Below are 17,919 nucleotides of genomic sequence, written 5' to 3'. Positions count from 1 at the left end.
TTTGCCTTCATCAGACTCATACTTTTTTTTTTTTTTTTTTTTTTTTTTTGTCGTGGGGAAAATCTTCTAAAGACTCCCTCCCACCTCCTTGGGGAGAGGTGGGAGGGGTGTGTGGGATTCCCCGCGCCCGTACAACGACAGGCGTGGGACCTACCCACTAAAAACCCCACGGTGACCCTTCGGCACGCTTTGGGAGGATACCGGGAATCGCTCGAAGCATTCTTCCGGTATCCTCCACGTGCCCGCGCTTTCGCGCCCATCCCCCGGGGGGACAATCGGTCCCCCCAGTAGACACCCTGCCTCATAGCGGCGGGACGGGGCCACTCCATCCCGCCGCTATCCGTCCCGGGGCCGCGTTTAGTGGCGGCTGCGAGCCCCAACTCGCAACCGCCCGCGACCCCGTTTATCAGACTCATACTTTCGCATTTCTCGCATACTTGTTGGCCAGATCCTGGGCTTTGTATGATTTGGATCACGTAGTAATGTGGTACCACACTGAAAGAGTCGATTAAGCCTGGTCTCGATCAATATTTTAGAGGATAACGCATGTTAGGTCTGGGTTACGTCTGGGACTTGCCCTCATCAGGCTCATACTTTCGCATTCTTCACATACTTGTTGAACGGATCCTGGGATTATTCTGGTTTGAATCAGGTAGTAATTTGGTCCCACACAGGAACAGTCGATTAAACCCGGTTTCGATCAATATTTTAGAGGATAACGCATGCTATGTCTGGGCTAGGACTGGGATTTGCCCTCATCAGACTCATACAATCGCATATTTCGCATTTTGATGGCCAGATCCTGGTCTTCTTCTGGTTTGAATCACGTAGTAATGTGGTACCACACAGAAACAGTCAATTAAACCTGGCCACGAACAATATTTTAGAGGATAACGCATGCTAGGTCTGGGTTAGGTCTGGGATTTGCCTTCATCAGACTCATACTTTCGCATTCTTCACATACTTGTTGAACAGATCCTGGGTTTTTTCTGGTTTGGATCACGTAGTAATGTGGTACCACACTGATACAGTCGATTAAGCCTGGCCACGATCAATATTTTACAGGATAACGCATGCTAGGTCTGGGTTAGGTCTGGGATTTGCCGCCATCAGACTCATACAATCGCATATTTCACATTCTTGTTGGCCAGATCCTGGTCTTCTTCTGGTTTGAATCACGTAGTAATGTGGTACCACACAGAAACTGCCAATTAAACCTGGCCACGATCAATATTTTCGAGGATAACGCATGCTAGGTCTGGGTTAGGCCTGGGATTTGCTCCCATCAGACTCATACAATCGCATATTTCGCATTTTGTTGGCCAGATGCTGGTCTTCTTCTGGTTTGAATCACGTAGTAATGTGGTACCACACTGGAACAGTCGATTAAGCCTGGTCTCGATCAGTATTTTAGAGGATAACGCATGCTATGTCTGGGTTAGGTCTGGTATTTGCCTTCATTTGGCTCATGCAATCGCATATTTCTCATTCTTGTTGGCCAGATCCTGGTCTCCTTCTGGTTTGAATCACGTAGTAATGTGGTACCACACAGAAACAGTCAATTAATTCTGGCCACGATCAATGTTTTAGAGGATAACGTATGCTAGGTCTGGGTTAGGTCTGGGATTTGCCCTCATCTGACTGATAGTTTCGCATTCTTCACATACTTGTTAAACAGATCCTGGGTTTTTTCTGGGTTGTATCACGTAGTAATGTGGTACCACACTAAAACAGTCAACTAAGCCTGGCCACGATCAATATTTTAGAGGATAATGGATGCTAGGTCTGGGTTAGGTCTGGGATTTGCCCTCATCAGACTCATACTTTCGCATTCTTCACATACTCGTTGAACAGATGCTGGGTTTTTTCTGGTTTGGATCACGTAGTAATGTGGTACCACAGTGAAAGAGTCGATTAAGCCTGGTCTCGATCGATATTTTAGAGGATAACGCATGTTAGGTTTTGGTTAGGTCTGGGACTTGCTCTCATCAGGCTCATACAATCGCATATTTCACATTCATGTTGGCCAGATCCTGGTCTTCTTCTGGTTTGAATCACATAGTAATGTGGTACCACACAGAAACAGTCAATTAAACCTGGCCACGATCAATATTTTAGAGGATAACGCATGCTAGATCTGGGTTAGGTCTGGGATTTGCCCTCATCAGACACATACAATCGCATATTTCGCATTTTGATGGCCAGATCCTGTTCTTCTTCTGGTTTGAATCACGTGGTAATGTGGTACCACACAGAAACAGTCAATTAAACCTGGCCGCGATCAATATTTTAGAGGATAACGCATGCTAGGTCTGGCTTAGGTCTGGGATTTGCCCTCATCAGACTCATACAATCGCATATTTCGCATTTTGATGGCCAGATCCTGGTCTTCTTCTGGTTTGAATCACGTAGTAATGTGGTACCACACAGAGACAGTCAATTAAACCTGGCCACAATCAATGCTTTAGAGAATAACGCATGCTAGGTCTGGGTTAGGTCTGGGATTTGCCCTCATCAGACTCATACAATCGCATATTTCGCATTTTGTTGGCCAGATCCTGGTCTTCTTCTGGTTTGAATCACTTAGTAATGTGGTACCATACAGAAACAGTCAATTAAACCTGGCCACGATCAATATTTTAGAGGATAGCGCATGCTAGGTCTAGGTTAGGTCTGGGATTTGCTCTCATCAGGCTCATACTTTCGCATGTTTCGCACACTTCTTGGCCAGATCCTGGGTTTTTTCTGGTTTGGTTCACGTAGTAATGTGGTACCCCACTGAAACAGTCGATTAAGCCTGGTCTGGATTAATATTTTAGAGGATAAGGCCTGTTAGGTCTAGGTTAGATCTGGGATTTGCCCTCATATGGCTCATACTTTCGCATTTCTCGCGTACTTGTTGGCCAGATCCTGGGTTTTTTCTGGATTGGATCAGGTAGTAATGTGGTACCACACACGAACAGTCGATTAATCCCGGTATCGATCAATATTTTAGAGGATAACGCATGTTAGGTTTTGGTTAGATCTGGGACTTGCTCTCATCAGAGTCATACAATCGCATATTTCGCATTTTGTTAGCCAGATCCTGGTCTTCTTCTGGTTTGAATCACGTAGTAATGTGGTACCACACAGAAACAGTCCATTAAACCTGGCCACGAACAATATTGTAGAGGATAACGCATGCTAGGTCTGGGTTAGGCCTGGGATTTGCTCTCATCAGACTCATACAATCGCATATTTCGCATTTTGTTGGCCAGATCCTGGTCTTCTTCTGGTTTGAATCACGTAGTAATGTGGTACCACACTGGAACAGTCGATTAAGCCTGGTCTCGATCAGTATTTTAGAGGATAACGCATGCTATGTCTGGGTTAGGTCTGGTATTTGCCTTCATTTGGCTCATGCAATCGCATTTTTCTCATTCTTGTTGGCCAGATCCTGGTCTCCTTCTGGTTTGAATCACGTAGTAATGTGGTACCACACAGAAACAGTCAATTAAGCCTGGCTTCGATCAATGTTTTAGAGGATAACGTATTCTAGGGCTGGGTTAGGTCTGGGATTTGCCCTCATCTGACTGATACTTTCGCATTCTTCACATACTTGTTAAACAGATCCTGGGTTTTTTCTGGGTTGTATCACGTAGTAATGTGGTACCACACTAAAACAGTCAACTAAGCCTGGCCACGATCAATATTTTAGAGGATAACGGATGCTAGGTCTGGGTTAGGACTGGGATTTGCCCTCATCAGACTCATACTTTCGCATTCTTCACATACTCGTTGAACAGATCCTGGGTTTTTTCTGGATTGGATCAGGCAGTAATGTGGTACCACACTGGAACAGTCGATTAGACCCTGTTTCGATGAATATTTTAGAGGATAACGCATGTTAGGTCTAGGTTACGTCTGGGATCTGCACTCATCAGGCTCATACAATCGCATATTTCACATACTTGGTGGCCAGATCCTGGTCTTCTTCTGGTTTGGATCACGTAGTAATGTGGTACCACACTGATACAGTCGATTAAGGCTGGCCACGATCAATATTTTACAGGATAAGGCCTGTTAGGTCTAGGTTAGATCTGGGATTTGCCCTCATATGGCTCATACTTTCGCATTTCTCGCGTACTTGTTGGCCAGATCCTTGGTTTTTTCTGGTTTGGATCAGGTAGTAATGTGGTACCATACAGAAACAGTCAATTAAACCTGGCCACGATCAATATTTTAGAGGATAGCGCATGCTAGGTCTAGGTTAGGTCTGGGATTTGCTCTCATCAGGCTCATACTTTCGCATGTTTCGCACACTTCTTGGCCAGATCCTGGGTTTTTTCTGGTTTGGATCACGTAGTAATGTGGTACCACACTGATACAGTCGATTAAGCCTGGCCACGATCAATATTTTACAGGATAACGCATGCTAGGCCTGGGTTAGGTCTGGGATTTGCCCACATCAGACTCATACAATCGCATATTTCGCATTTTGTTGGCCAGATCCTGGTCTTCTTCTGGTTTGAATCACGTAATAATGTGGTACCATACAGAAACAGTCAATTAAACCTGGCCACGATCAATATTTTAGAGGATAACGCATGCTAGGTCTAGGTTAGGTCTGGGATTTGCCCTCATCAGACTCATACAATCGCATTCTTCACATACTTGTTGAACAGATCCTGGGTTTTTTCTGGTTTGAATCACGTAGTAATGTGGTACCACACAGAAGCAGTCAATTAAACCTGGTCTGGATTAATATTTTAGAGGATAACGCCTGTTAGGTCTAGGATACGTCTGGGATTTGCTCTCATCAGGCTCATACTTTCGCATATTTCGCACACTTGTGTGCCAGATCCTGGGTTTTTTCTGGTTTGGATCAGGTAGTAATGTGGTACCACACTGGAACAGTCGATTAAACCCGGTTTCGATCAATAGTGTAGAGGATAACGCATGCTAGGTCTGGGCTAGGGCTGGTTTTTGTCCTCATCAGACTCATACAATCGCATATTTCGCATTTTGATGGCCAGATCCTGGTCTTCTTCTGGTTTGAATCACGTAATAATGTGGTACCACACAGAAACAGTCAATTAAACCTGGCCACGATCAATATTTTAGAGGATAACGCATGCTAGGTCTAGGTTAGGTCTGGGATTTGGCCTCATCAGACTCATACAATCGCATTCTTCACATACTTGTTGAACAGATCCTGGTCTTCTTCTGGTTTGAATCACGTAGTAATGTGGTACCACACAGAATGGATCAATTAAACCTGGCCACGATCAATATTTTAGAGGATAACGCATGCTAGGTCTGGGTTAGGCCTGGGATTTGCCCTCATCAGACTCATACTTTCGCATTCTTCATATACTTGTGGTCCAGATCCTGGATTTTTTCTGGTTCAGATCAGGTAGTAATGTGGTACCACACTGGAACAGTCGACTAAGCCCGGTTTCGATCAATAGTGTAGAGGATAACGCATGCTAGGTCTGGGCTAGGTCTGGGATTTGCTCTCATCAGACTCATACAATCGCATATTTCGCATTTTGTTGGCGAGATCCTGGTCTTCTTCTGGTTTGAATCACGTAGTAATGTGGTACCACACAGAAACACCCAATTAAACCTGGCCACGATCAATATTTTAGAGGATAACGCATGCTAGGTCTGGGTTAGGTCTGGGATTTGCCCTCATCAGACTCATACTTTCGCATTCTTCACATACTTGTTGAACAGATCCTGGGTTTTTTCTGGTTTGGATCACGTAGTAATGTGGTACCACACTGAAACAGTCGATTAAGCCTGGTCTGGATTAATATTTTAGAGGATAACGCCTGTTAGGTCTAGGATAGATCTGGGATTTGCTCTCATCAGGCTCATACTTTCGCATATTTCGCACACTTGTGTGCCAGATCCTGGGTTTTTTCTGGTTTGGATCAGGTAGTAATGTGGTACCACACTGAAACAGTCGATTAAGCCTGGTCTGGATTAATATTTTAGAGGATAACGCCTGTTAGGTCTAGGGTAGATCTGGGATTTGCTCTCATCAGGCTCATACTTTCGCATATTTCGCACACTTGTGTGCCAGATCCTGGGTTTTTTCTGGTTTGGATCACGTAGTAATGTGGTACCACACAGAAACAGTCAATTAAACCTGGCCACGATCAATATTTTAGAGGATAACGCATGCTAGGTCTGGGTTAGTTCTGGGATTTGCCGCCATCAGACACATACAATCGCATATATCGCATTTTGTTGGCCAGATCCTGGCCTTCTTCTGGTTTGAATCACGTAGTAATGTGGTACCACACAGAAACAGTCAATTAAACCTGGCCACGATCAATATTTTAGAGGATAACACTGGCTAGGTCTGGGTTAGGCCTGGGATTTGCCCTCATCAGACTCATACAATCGCATTTTTCGCATTTTGTTGGCCAGATCCTGGTCTTCTTCATGTTTGCATCACGTAGTAATGTGGTACCACACTAAAACAGTCAACTAACCCTGGCCACGATCAATATTTTAGGGGATAACGGATGCTAGGTCTGGGTTAAGTCTGGGATTTGCCCTCATCAGACTCATACTTTCGCATTCTTCATATACTTGTGGTCCAGTCACTGGGTTTTTTCTCGTTCGGATCAGGTAGTAATGTGGTACCACACTGGAACAGTCGACTAAGCCCGGTTTTGATCAATAGTTTAGAGGATAACGCATGCTAGGTCTGGGCTAGGTCTGGGAATTGCCCTCATCAGACTCATACAATCGCATATTTCGCATTTTGATGGCCAGATTCTGGTCTTCTTCTGGGTTGAATCACGTAATAATGTGGTACCACACAGAAACAGTCAATTAAACCTGGCCACGATCAATATTTTAGAGGATAACGCATGCTAGGTCTAGGTTAGGACTGGGATTTGCCCTCATCAGACTCATACACTCGCATATTTCGCATTTTGTTGGCCAGATCCTGGTCTTCTTCTGGTTTGAATCACGTAGTAATGTGGTACCACACAGAAACAGTCAATTAAACCTGGCCACGATCAATATTTTAGGGGATAACGCATGCTAGGTCTGGGTTAGGTCTGGGATTTGCCCTCATCAGACTCATACTTTCGCATTCTTCACATACTTGTGGGCCAGATCCTGGGTTTTTTCTGGTTTGGATCAGGTAGTAATGTGGTACCACACTGGAACAGTCGATTAAACCCGGTTTCGATCAATATTTTAGAGGATAACGCATGCTAGGTCTGGGTTAGGTCTGGGATTTGCCCTCACTTGGCTCATACAATCGCATATTTCACATTCTTGTGGGCCAGATCCTGGTCTTCTTCTGGTTTGAATCGCGTAGTAATGTGGTACCACACAGAAACACCCAATTAAACCTGGCCACGATCAATATTTTAGAGGATAACGCATGCTAGGTCTGGGTTAGGTCTGGGATTTGCTCTCATCAGACTCATACAATCGCATATTTCGCATTTTCTTGGCCAGATCCTGGTCTTCTTCTGGTTTGAATCACGTAGTAATGTGGTACCACACAGAAACAGTCAATTAAACCTAGCCACGATCAATATTTTAGAGGATTACACATGCTAGGTCTGGGTTAGGACTGGGATTTGCCCTCATCAGACACATACAATCGCATATTTCGCATTTTGTTGGCCAGATCCTGGTTTTCTTCATGTTTGCATCACGTAGTAATGTGGTACCACACTAAAACAGTCAACTAACCCTGGCCACGATCAATATTTTAGAGGATAACGGTATGCTAGATCTGGGTTAGGTCTGGGATTTGCCCTCATCAGACTCATACTTTCGCATTTTTGGCACACTTGTGTGCCAAATCCTGGGTTTTTTCTGGTTTGGATCAGGTAGTAATGTGGTACCACACTGGAACAGTCGATTAAACCCGGTTTCGATCAATAGTGTAGAGGATAACGCATGCTAGGTCTGGACTAGGTCTGGTATTTGCCCTCATCAGACTCATACAATCGCATATTTCGAATTTTGATGGCCAGATCCTGGTCTTCATCTGGTTTGAATCACGTAATAATGTGGTACCACACAGAAACAGTCAATTATACCTGGCCACGATCAATATACTAGAGGATAACGCATGCTAGGTCTAGGTTAGGTCTGGGATTTGCCCTCATCAGACTCATACAATCGCATATTTCGCATTTTGTTGGCCAAATCTTCTTCTGGTTTGAGTCACGTAGTAATGTGGTACCACACAGAAACAGTCAATTAAACCTGGCCACGATCAATATTTTAGAGGATAACGCATGCTAGGTCTGGGTTAGTTCTGGGATTAGCCGCCATCAGACTCATACAATCGCATATATCGCATTTTGTTGGCCAGATCCTGGCCTTCTTCATGTTTGAATCACGTAGTATTGTGGTACCACACAGAAACAGTCAATTAAACCTGGCCACGATCAATATTTTAGAGGATAACGCATGCTAGGTCTAGGTTAGGTCTGGGATTTGCCCTCATCAGACTCATACACTCGCATATTTCGCATTTTGTTGGCCAGATCCTGGTCTTCTTCTGGTTTGAATCACGTAGTAATGTGGTACCACACAGAAACAGTCAATTAAACCTGGCCACGATCAATATTTTAGAGGATAACGCATGCTAGGTCTGGGTTAGTTCTGGGATTTGCCGCCATCAGACTCATAGAATCGCATATTTCGCATTTTGTTGGCCAGATCCTGGTCTTCTTCATGTTTGCATCACGTAGTAATGTGGTACCACACTAAAACAGTCAACTAACCCTGACCACGATCAATATTTTAGAGGATAACGGTATGCTAGATCTGGGTTAGGTCTGGGATTTGCCCTCATCAGACTCATACAATCGCATATTTCGAATTTTGATGGCCAGATCCTCGTCTTCATCTGGTTTGAATCACGTAATAATGTGGTACCACACAGAAACAGTCAATTAAACCTGGCCACGATCAATATTTTAGAGGATAACGCATGCTAGGTCTGTGTTAGGTCTGGGACTTGTCCTTTGTCAGGCTCATACTTTCGCATTCTTCACATACTTGTTGGCCAGGTCCTGGGTTTTTTCTGGTTTGGATCAGGTAGTAATGTGGTACCACACTGGAACAGTCGGTTAATCCCGGTTTCGATCAATAGTTTACAGGATAACGCATGCTAGGTCTGGGTTAGGTCTGGGATTTGCCCACATTCGGCTCATACAATCGCATATTTCACATCCTTGTTGGCAAGATCCTGGACTTCTTCTGGGTTGTATCACGTAGTAATGTGGTACCACACAGAAACAGTCAATTAAACCTGGCCACGATCAATATTTTAGAGGATAACGCATGCTAGGTCTAGGTTAGGTCTGGGATTTGCCCTCATCAGACTCATACACTCGCATATTTCGCATTTTGTTGGCCAGATCCTGGTCTTCTTCTGGTTTGAATCACGTAGTAATGTGGTACCACACAGAAACAGTCAATTAAACCTGGCCACGATCAATATTTTAGGGGATAACGCATGCTAGGTCTGGGTTAGGTCTGGGATTTGCCCTCATCAGACTCATACTTTCGCATATTTCGCACACTTGTTGGCCAGATCCTGGGTTTTTTCTGGTTTGGATCAGGTAGTAATCTAGTACCACACTGGAACAGTCTATTAAACCCGGTTTCGATCAATAGTTTAGAGGATAACGCATGCTAGGTCTGGGTTAGGTCTGGGATTTGCCCTCATTTGGCTCACACAATCGCATATTCCACATTCTTTTTGGCCAGATCCTGGTCTTCTTCTGGTTTGAATCACGTAGTAATGTGGTACCACACAGAAACAGTCAATTAAACCTGGCCACGATCAATATTTTAGAGGATAACGCATGCTAGGTCTAGGTTAGGTCTGGGATTTGCCCTCATCAGACTCATACACTCGCATATTTCGCATTTTGTTGGCCAGATCCTGGTCTTCTTCTGGTTTGAATCACGTAGTAATGTGGTACCACACAGAAACAGTCAATTAAACCTGGCCACGATCAATATTTTAGGGGATAACGCATGCTAGGTCTGGGTTAGGTCTGGGATTTGCCCTCATCAGACTAATACTTTCGCATTCTTCACATACTTGTTGGCCAGATCCTGGGTTTTTTCTGGTTTGGATCAGGTAGTAATGTGGTACCACACTGGAACAGTCGATTAAACCCGGTTTCGATCAATATTTTAGAGGATAACGCATGCTAGGTCTGGGTTAGGTCTGGGATTTGCCCTCACTTGGGTCATACAATCGCATATTTCACATTCTTGTGGGCCAGATCCTGGTCTTCTTCTGGTTTGAATCGCGTAGTAATGTGGTACCACACAGAAACACCCAATTAAACCTGGCCACGATCAATATTTTAGAGGATAACGCATGCTAGGTCTGGGTTAGGTCTGGGATTTGCTCTCATCAGACTCATACAATCGCATATTTCGCATTTTCTTGGCCAGATCCTGGTGTTCTTCTGGTTTGAATCACGTAGTAATGTGGTACCACACAGAAACAGTCAATTAAATCTAGCCACGATCAATATTTTAGAGGATAACACATGCTAGGTCTGGGTTAGGACTGGGATTTGCCCTCACCAGACACATACAATCGCATATTTCGCATTTTGTTGGCCAGATCCTGATCTTCTTCATGTTTGCATCACGTAGTAATGTGGTACCACACTAAAACAGTCAACTAACCCTGGCCACGATCAATATTTTAGAGGATAACGCATGCTAGGTCTGGGCTAGGTCTGGGAATTGCCCTCATCAGACTCATACAATCGCATATTTCGCATTTTGATGGCCAGATTCTGGTCTTCTTCTGGGTTGAATCACGTAATAATGTGGTACCACACAGAAACAGTCAATTAAACCTGGCCACGATCAATATTTTAGAGGATAACGCATGCTAGGTCTAGGTTAGGACTGGGATTTGCCCTCATCAGACTCATACACTCGCATATTTCGCATTTTGTTGGCCAGATCCTGGTCTTCTTCTGGTTTGAATCACGTAGTAATGTGGTACCACACAGAAACAGTCAATTAAACCTGGCCACGATCAATATTTTAGGGGATAACGCATGCTAGGTCTGGGTTAGGTCTGGGATTTGCCCTCATCAGACTCATACTTTCGCATTCTTCACATACTTGTGGGCCAGATCCTGGGTTTTTTCTGGTTTGGATCAGGTAGTAATGTGGTACCACACTGGAACAGTCGATTAAACCCGGTTTCGATCAATATTTTAGAGGATAACGCATGCTAGGTCTGGGTTAGGTCTGGGATTTGCCCTCACTTGGCTCATACAATCGCATATTTCACATTCTTGTGGGCCAGATCCTGGTCTTCTTCTGGTTTGAATCGCGTAGTAATGTGGTACCACACAGAAACACCCAATTAAACCTGGCCACGATCAATATTTTAGAGGATAACGCATGCTAGGTCTGGGTTAGGTCTGGGATTTGCTCTCATCAGACTCATACAATCGCATATTTCGCATTTTCTTGGCCAGATCCTGGTCTTCTTCTGGTTTGAATCACGTAGTAATGTGGTACCACACAGAAACAGTCAATTAAACCTAGCCACGATCAATATTTTAGAGGATTACACATGCTAGGTCTGGGTTAGGACTGGGATTTGCCCTCATCAGACACATACAATCGCATATTTCGCATTTTGTTGGCCAGATCCTGGTTTTCTTCATGTTTGCATCACGTAGTAATGTGGTACCACACTAAAACAGTCAACTAACCCTGGCCACGATCAATATTTTAGAGGATAACGGTATGCTAGATCTGGGTTAGGTCTGGGATTTGCCCTCATCAGACTCATACTTTCGCATTTTTGGCACACTTGTGTGCCAAATCCTGGGTTTTTTCTGGTTTGGATCAGGTAGTAATGTGGTACCACACTGGAACAGTCGATTAAACCCGGTTTCGATCAATAGTGTAGAGGATAACGCATGCTAGGTCTGGACTAGGTCTGGTATTTGCCCTCATCAGACTCATACAATCGCATATTTCGAATTTTGATGGCCAGATCCTGGTCTTCATCTGGTTTGAATCACGTAATAATGTGGTACCACACAGAAACAGTCAATTATACCTGGCCACGATCAATATACTAGAGGATAACGCATGCTAGGTCTAGGTTAGGTCTGGGATTTGCCCTCATCAGACTCATACAATCGCATATTTCGCATTTTGTTGGCCAAATCCTGGTCTTCTTCTGGTTTGAGTCACGTAGTAATGTGGTACCACACAGAAACAGTCAATTAAACCTGGCCACGATCAATATTTTAGAGGATAACGCATGCTAGGTCTGGGTTAGTTCTGGGATTAGCCGCCATCAGACTCATACAATCGCATATATCGCATTTTGTTGGCCAGATCCTGGCCTTCTTCATGTTTGAATCACGTAGTAATGTGGTACCACACTAAAACAGTCAACTAACCCTGGCCACGATCAATATTTTAGAGGATAACGCATGCTAGGCCTGGGTGAGGTCTGGGATTTGCTCTCATCAGACTCGTACAATCGCATATTTCGCATTTTGTTGGCCAGATCCTGGTCTTCTTCTGGTTTGAATCACGTAGTAATGTGGTACCACACAGAAACACCCAATTAAACCTGGCCACGATCAATATTTTAGAGGATAACGCATGCTAGGTCTGGGTTAGTTCTGGGATTTGCCGCCATCAGACTCATAGAATCGCATATTTCGCATTTTGTTGGCCAGATCCTGGTCTTCTTCATGTTTGCATCACGTAGTAATGTGGTACCACACTAAAACAGTCAACTAACCCTGGCCACGATCAATATTTTAGACGATAACGGTATGCTAGATCTGGGTTAGGTCTGGGATTTGCCCTCATCAGACTCATACTTTCGCATTTTTGGCACACTTGTGTGCCAAATCCTGGTCTTCATCTGGTTTGAATCACGTACTATTGTGGTACCACACAGAAACAGTCAATTAAACCTGGCCACGATCAATATTTTAGAGGATAACGCATGCTAGGTCTGGGTTAGGTCTGGGATTTGCTCTCATGAGACTCATACAATCGCATATTTCGCATTCTGTTGGCCAGATCCTGGCCTTCTTCTGGTTTGAATCACGTAGTAATGTGGTACCACACAGAAACAGTCAATTAAACCTGGCCATGATCAATATTTTAGAGGATAACACATGCTAGGTCTGGGTTAGGACTGGGATTTGCCATCATCAGACACATACAATCGCATATTTCGCAATTTGTTGGCCAGATCCTGGTCTTCTTCTGGTTTGAATCACGTAGTAATGTGGTACCACACAGAAACAGTCAATTAAACCTGGCCACGATCAATATTTTAGAGGATAACGCATGCTAGGTCTGTGTTAGGTCTGGGACTTGTCCTTTGTCAGGTTCATACTTTCGCATTCTTCACATACTTGTTGGCCAGGTCCTGGGTTTTTTCTGGTTTGGATCAGGTAGTAATGTGGTACCACACTGGAACAGTCGGTTAATCCCGGTTTCGATCAATAGTTTACAGGATAACGCATGCTAGGTCTGGGTTAGGTCTGGGATTTGCCCACATTTGGCTCATACAATCGCATATTTCACATCCTTGTTGGGAAGATCCTGGTCTTCTTCTGGGTTGTATCACGTAGTAATGTGGTACCACACAGAAACAGTCAATTAAACCTGGCCACGATCAATATTTTAGAGGATAACGCATGCTAGGTCTAGGTTAGGTCTGGGATTTGCCCTCATCAGACTCATACACTCGCATATTTCGCATTTTGTTGGCCAGAGCCTGGTCTTCTTCTGGTTTGAATCACGTAGTAATGTGGTACCACACAGAAACAGTCAATTAAACCTGGCCACGATCAATATTTTAGAAGATAACGCATGCTAGGTCTAGGTTAGGTCTGGGATTTGCCCTCATCAGACTCATACACTCGCATATTTCGCATTTTGTTGGCCAGATCCTGGTCTTCTTCTGGTTTGAATCACGTAGTAATGTGGTACCACACAGAAACAGTCGATTAAACCCGGTTTCGATCAATATTTTAGAGGATAACGCATGCTAGGTCTGGGTTAGGTCTGGGATTTGCCCTCACTTGGCTCATACAATCGCATATTTCACATTCTTGTGGGCCAGATCCTGGTCTTCTTCTGGTTTGAATCGCGTAGTAATGTGGTACCACACAGAAACACCCAATTAAACCTGGCCACGATCAATATTTTAGAGGATAACGCATGCTAGGTCTGGGTTAGGTCTGGGATTTGCTCTCATCAGACTCATACAATCGCATATTTCGCATTTTCTTGGCCAGATCCTGGTCTTCTTCATGTTTGCATCACGTAGTAATGTGGTACCACACTAAAACAGTCAACTAACCCTGGCCACGATCAATATTTTAGAGGATAGCGGTATGCTAGATCTGGGTTAGGTCTGGGATTTGCCCTCATCAGACTCATACTTTCGCATATTTCGCACACTTGTGTGCCAAATCCTGGGTTTTTTCTGGTTTGGATCAGGTAGTAATGTGGTACCACACTGGAACAGTCGATTAAACCCGGTTTCGATCAATAGTGTAGAGGATAACGCATGCTAGGTCTGGGCTAGGTCTGGTATTTGCCCTCATCAGACTCATACAATCGCATATTTCGAATTTTGATGGCCAGATCCTGGTCTTCATCTGGTTTGAATCACGTAATAATGTGGTACCACACAGAAACAGTCAATTAAACCTGGCCACGATCAATATACTAGAGGATAACGCATGCTAGGTCTAGGTTAGGTCTGGGATTTGCCCTCATCAGACTCATACAATCGCATATTTCGCATTTTGTTGGCCAGATCCTGGTCTTCTTCTGGTTTGAATCACGTAGTAATGTGGTACCACACAGAAACAGTCAATTAAACCTGGCCACGATCAATATTTTAGAGGATAACGCATGCTAGGTCTGGGTCAGGCCTGGGATTTGCCCTCATCAGACTCATACAATCGCATTTTTCGCATTTTGTTGGCCAGATCCTGGTCTTCTTCATGTTTGCATCACGTAGTAATGTGGTACCACACTAAAACAGTCAACTAACCCTGGCCACGATCAATATTCTAGAGGATAACGGTATGCTAGATCTGGGTTAGGTCTGGGATTTGCCCTCATCAGACTCATACAATCGCATTTTTCGCATTTTGTTGGCCAGATCCTGGTCTTCTTCATGTTTGCATCACGTAGTAATGTGGTACCACACTAAAACAGTCAACTAACCCTGGCCACGATCAATATTTTAGAGGATAGCGGTATGCTAGATCTGGGTTAGGTCTGGGATTTGCCCTCATCAGACTCATACTTTCGCATATTTCGCACACTTGTGTGCCAAATCCTGGGTTTTTTCTGGTTTGGATCAGGTAGTAATGTGGTACCACACTGGAACAGTCGATTAAACCCGGTTTCGATCAATAGTGTAGAGGATAACGCATGCTAGGTCTGGGCTAGGTCTGGTATTTGCCCTCATCAGACTCATACAATCGCATATTTCGAATTTTGATGGCCAGATCCTGGTCTTCATCTGGTTTGAATCACGTAATAATGTGGTACCACACAGAAACAGTCAATTAAACCTGGCCACGATCAATATACTAGAGGATAACGCATGCTAGGTCTAGGTTAGGTCTGGGATTTGCCCTCATCAGACTCATACAATCGCATATTTCGCATTTTGTTGGCCAGATCCTGGTCTTCTTCTGGTTTGAATCACGTAGTAATGTGGTACCACACAGAAACAGTCAATTAAACCTGGCCACGATCAATATTTTAGAGGATAACGCATGCTAGGTCTGGGTCAGGCCTGGGATTTGCCCTCATCAGACTCATACAATCGCATTTTTCGCATTTTGTTGGCCAGATCCTGGTCTTCTTCATGTTTGCATCACGTAGTAATGTGGTACCACACTAAAACAGTCAACTAACCCTGGCTACGATCAATATTTTAGGGGATAACGGATGCTAGGTCTGGGTTAGGTCTGGGATTTGCCCTCATCAGACTCATACCTTCGCATTCTTCACATACTTGTTGAACAGATCCTGGGTTTTTTCTGGTTTGGATCACGTAGTACTGTGGTACCACACTGAAACAGTCGATTAAGCCTGGTCTGGATTAATATTTTAGAGGATAACGCCTGTTAGGTCTAGGATAGATCTGGGATTTGCTCTCATCACGCTCATACTTTCGCATATTTCGCACACTTGTGTGCCAGATCCTGGGTTTTTTCTGGTTTGGATCAGGTAGTAACGTGGTACCACACTGGAACAGTTGATTAAACCCGGTTTCGATCAATAGTGTAGAGGATAACGCATGCTAGGTCTGGGTTAGGTCTGGGATTTGCCCTCATCAGACTCATACAATCGCATATTTCGCATTTTGATGGCCAGATCCTGGTCTTCTTCTGGTTTGAATCACGTAATAATGTGGTACCACACAGAAACAGTCAATTAAACCTGGCCACGATCAATATTTTAGAGGATAACACTGGCTAGGTCTGGGTTAGGCCTGGGATTTGCCCTCATCAGACTCATACAATCGCATTTTTCGCATTTTGTTGGCCAGATCCTGGTCTTCTTCATGTTTGCATCACGTAGTAATGTGGTACCACACTAAAACAGTCAACTAACCCTGGCCACGATCAATATTTTAGAGGATAACGGTATGCTAGATCTGGGTTAGGTCTGGGATTTGCCCTCATCAGACTCATACTTTCGCATTCTTCACATACTTGTTGAACAGATCCTGGGTTTTTTCTGGTTTGGATCACGTAGTAATCTGGTACCACACTGAAACAGTCGATTAAGCCTGGTCTCGATCTGTATTTTAGAGGATAACACATGGTAGGTCTGCGTTAGGTCTGGGACTTGCCCTTTGCCAGGCTCATGCAATCGCATATTTCGCATTCTTGTTGGCAAGATCCTGGTCTTTTTCTGGGTTGTATCACGTAGTAATGTGGTACCACACTAAAACAGTCAACTAAGCCTGGCCACGATCAATATTTTAGAGGATAACGGATGCTAGGTCTGGGTTAGGTCTGGGATTTGCCCTCATCAGACTCATACTTTCGCATTCTTCATATACTTGTTGAACAGATCCTGGGTTTTTTCTGGTTTGGATCACGTAGTTATGTGGTACCACACTGAAACAGTCGATTAAGCCTGGTCTGGATTAATATTTTAGAGGATAACGCCTGTTAGGTCTTGGATAGATCTGGGATTTGCTCTCATCAGGCTCATACTTTCGAAAATTTCGCACACTTGTGGGCCAGATCCTGGGTTTTTTCTGGTTTGGATCAGGTAGTAATGTGGTACCACACTGGAACAGTCGACTAAACCCGGTTTCGATCAATAGTTTAGAGGATAACGCATGCTAGGTCTGGGCTAGGTCTGGGAATTGCCCTCATCAGACTCATACAATCGCATATTTCGCATTTTGATGGCCAGATCCTGGTCTTCTTCTGGTTTGAATCACGTAATAATGTGGTACCACACAGAAACAGTCAATTAAACCTGGCCACGATCAATATTTTAGAGGATAACGCATGCTAGGTCTAGGTTAGGTCTGGGATTTGCCCTCATCACACTCATAGACTTGCATATTTCGCATTTTGTTGGCCAGATCCTGGGTTTTTTCTGGTTTGGATCAGGTAGTAATGTGGTACCACACTGGAACAGTCGATTAAACCCGGTTTCGATCAATATTTTAGAGGATAACGCATGCTAGGTCTGGGTTAGGTCTGGGATTTGCCCTCATTTGGCTCATACAATCGCATATTTCACATTCTTGTTGGCCAGATCCTGGTCTTCTTCTGGTTTGAATCACGTAGTAATGTGGTACCACACAGAGACACCCAATTAAACCTGGCCACGATCAATATTTTAGAGGAT

This window comes from Colletes latitarsis, chromosome 14 (assembly GCF_051014445.1).
Source record: "Colletes latitarsis isolate SP2378_abdomen chromosome 14, iyColLati1, whole genome shotgun sequence".
In the NCBI taxonomy this organism is placed as follows: Eukaryota; Metazoa; Arthropoda; class Insecta; order Hymenoptera; family Colletidae; genus Colletes; species Colletes latitarsis.
Note: the sequence above shows the minus strand (reverse complement) of the source record.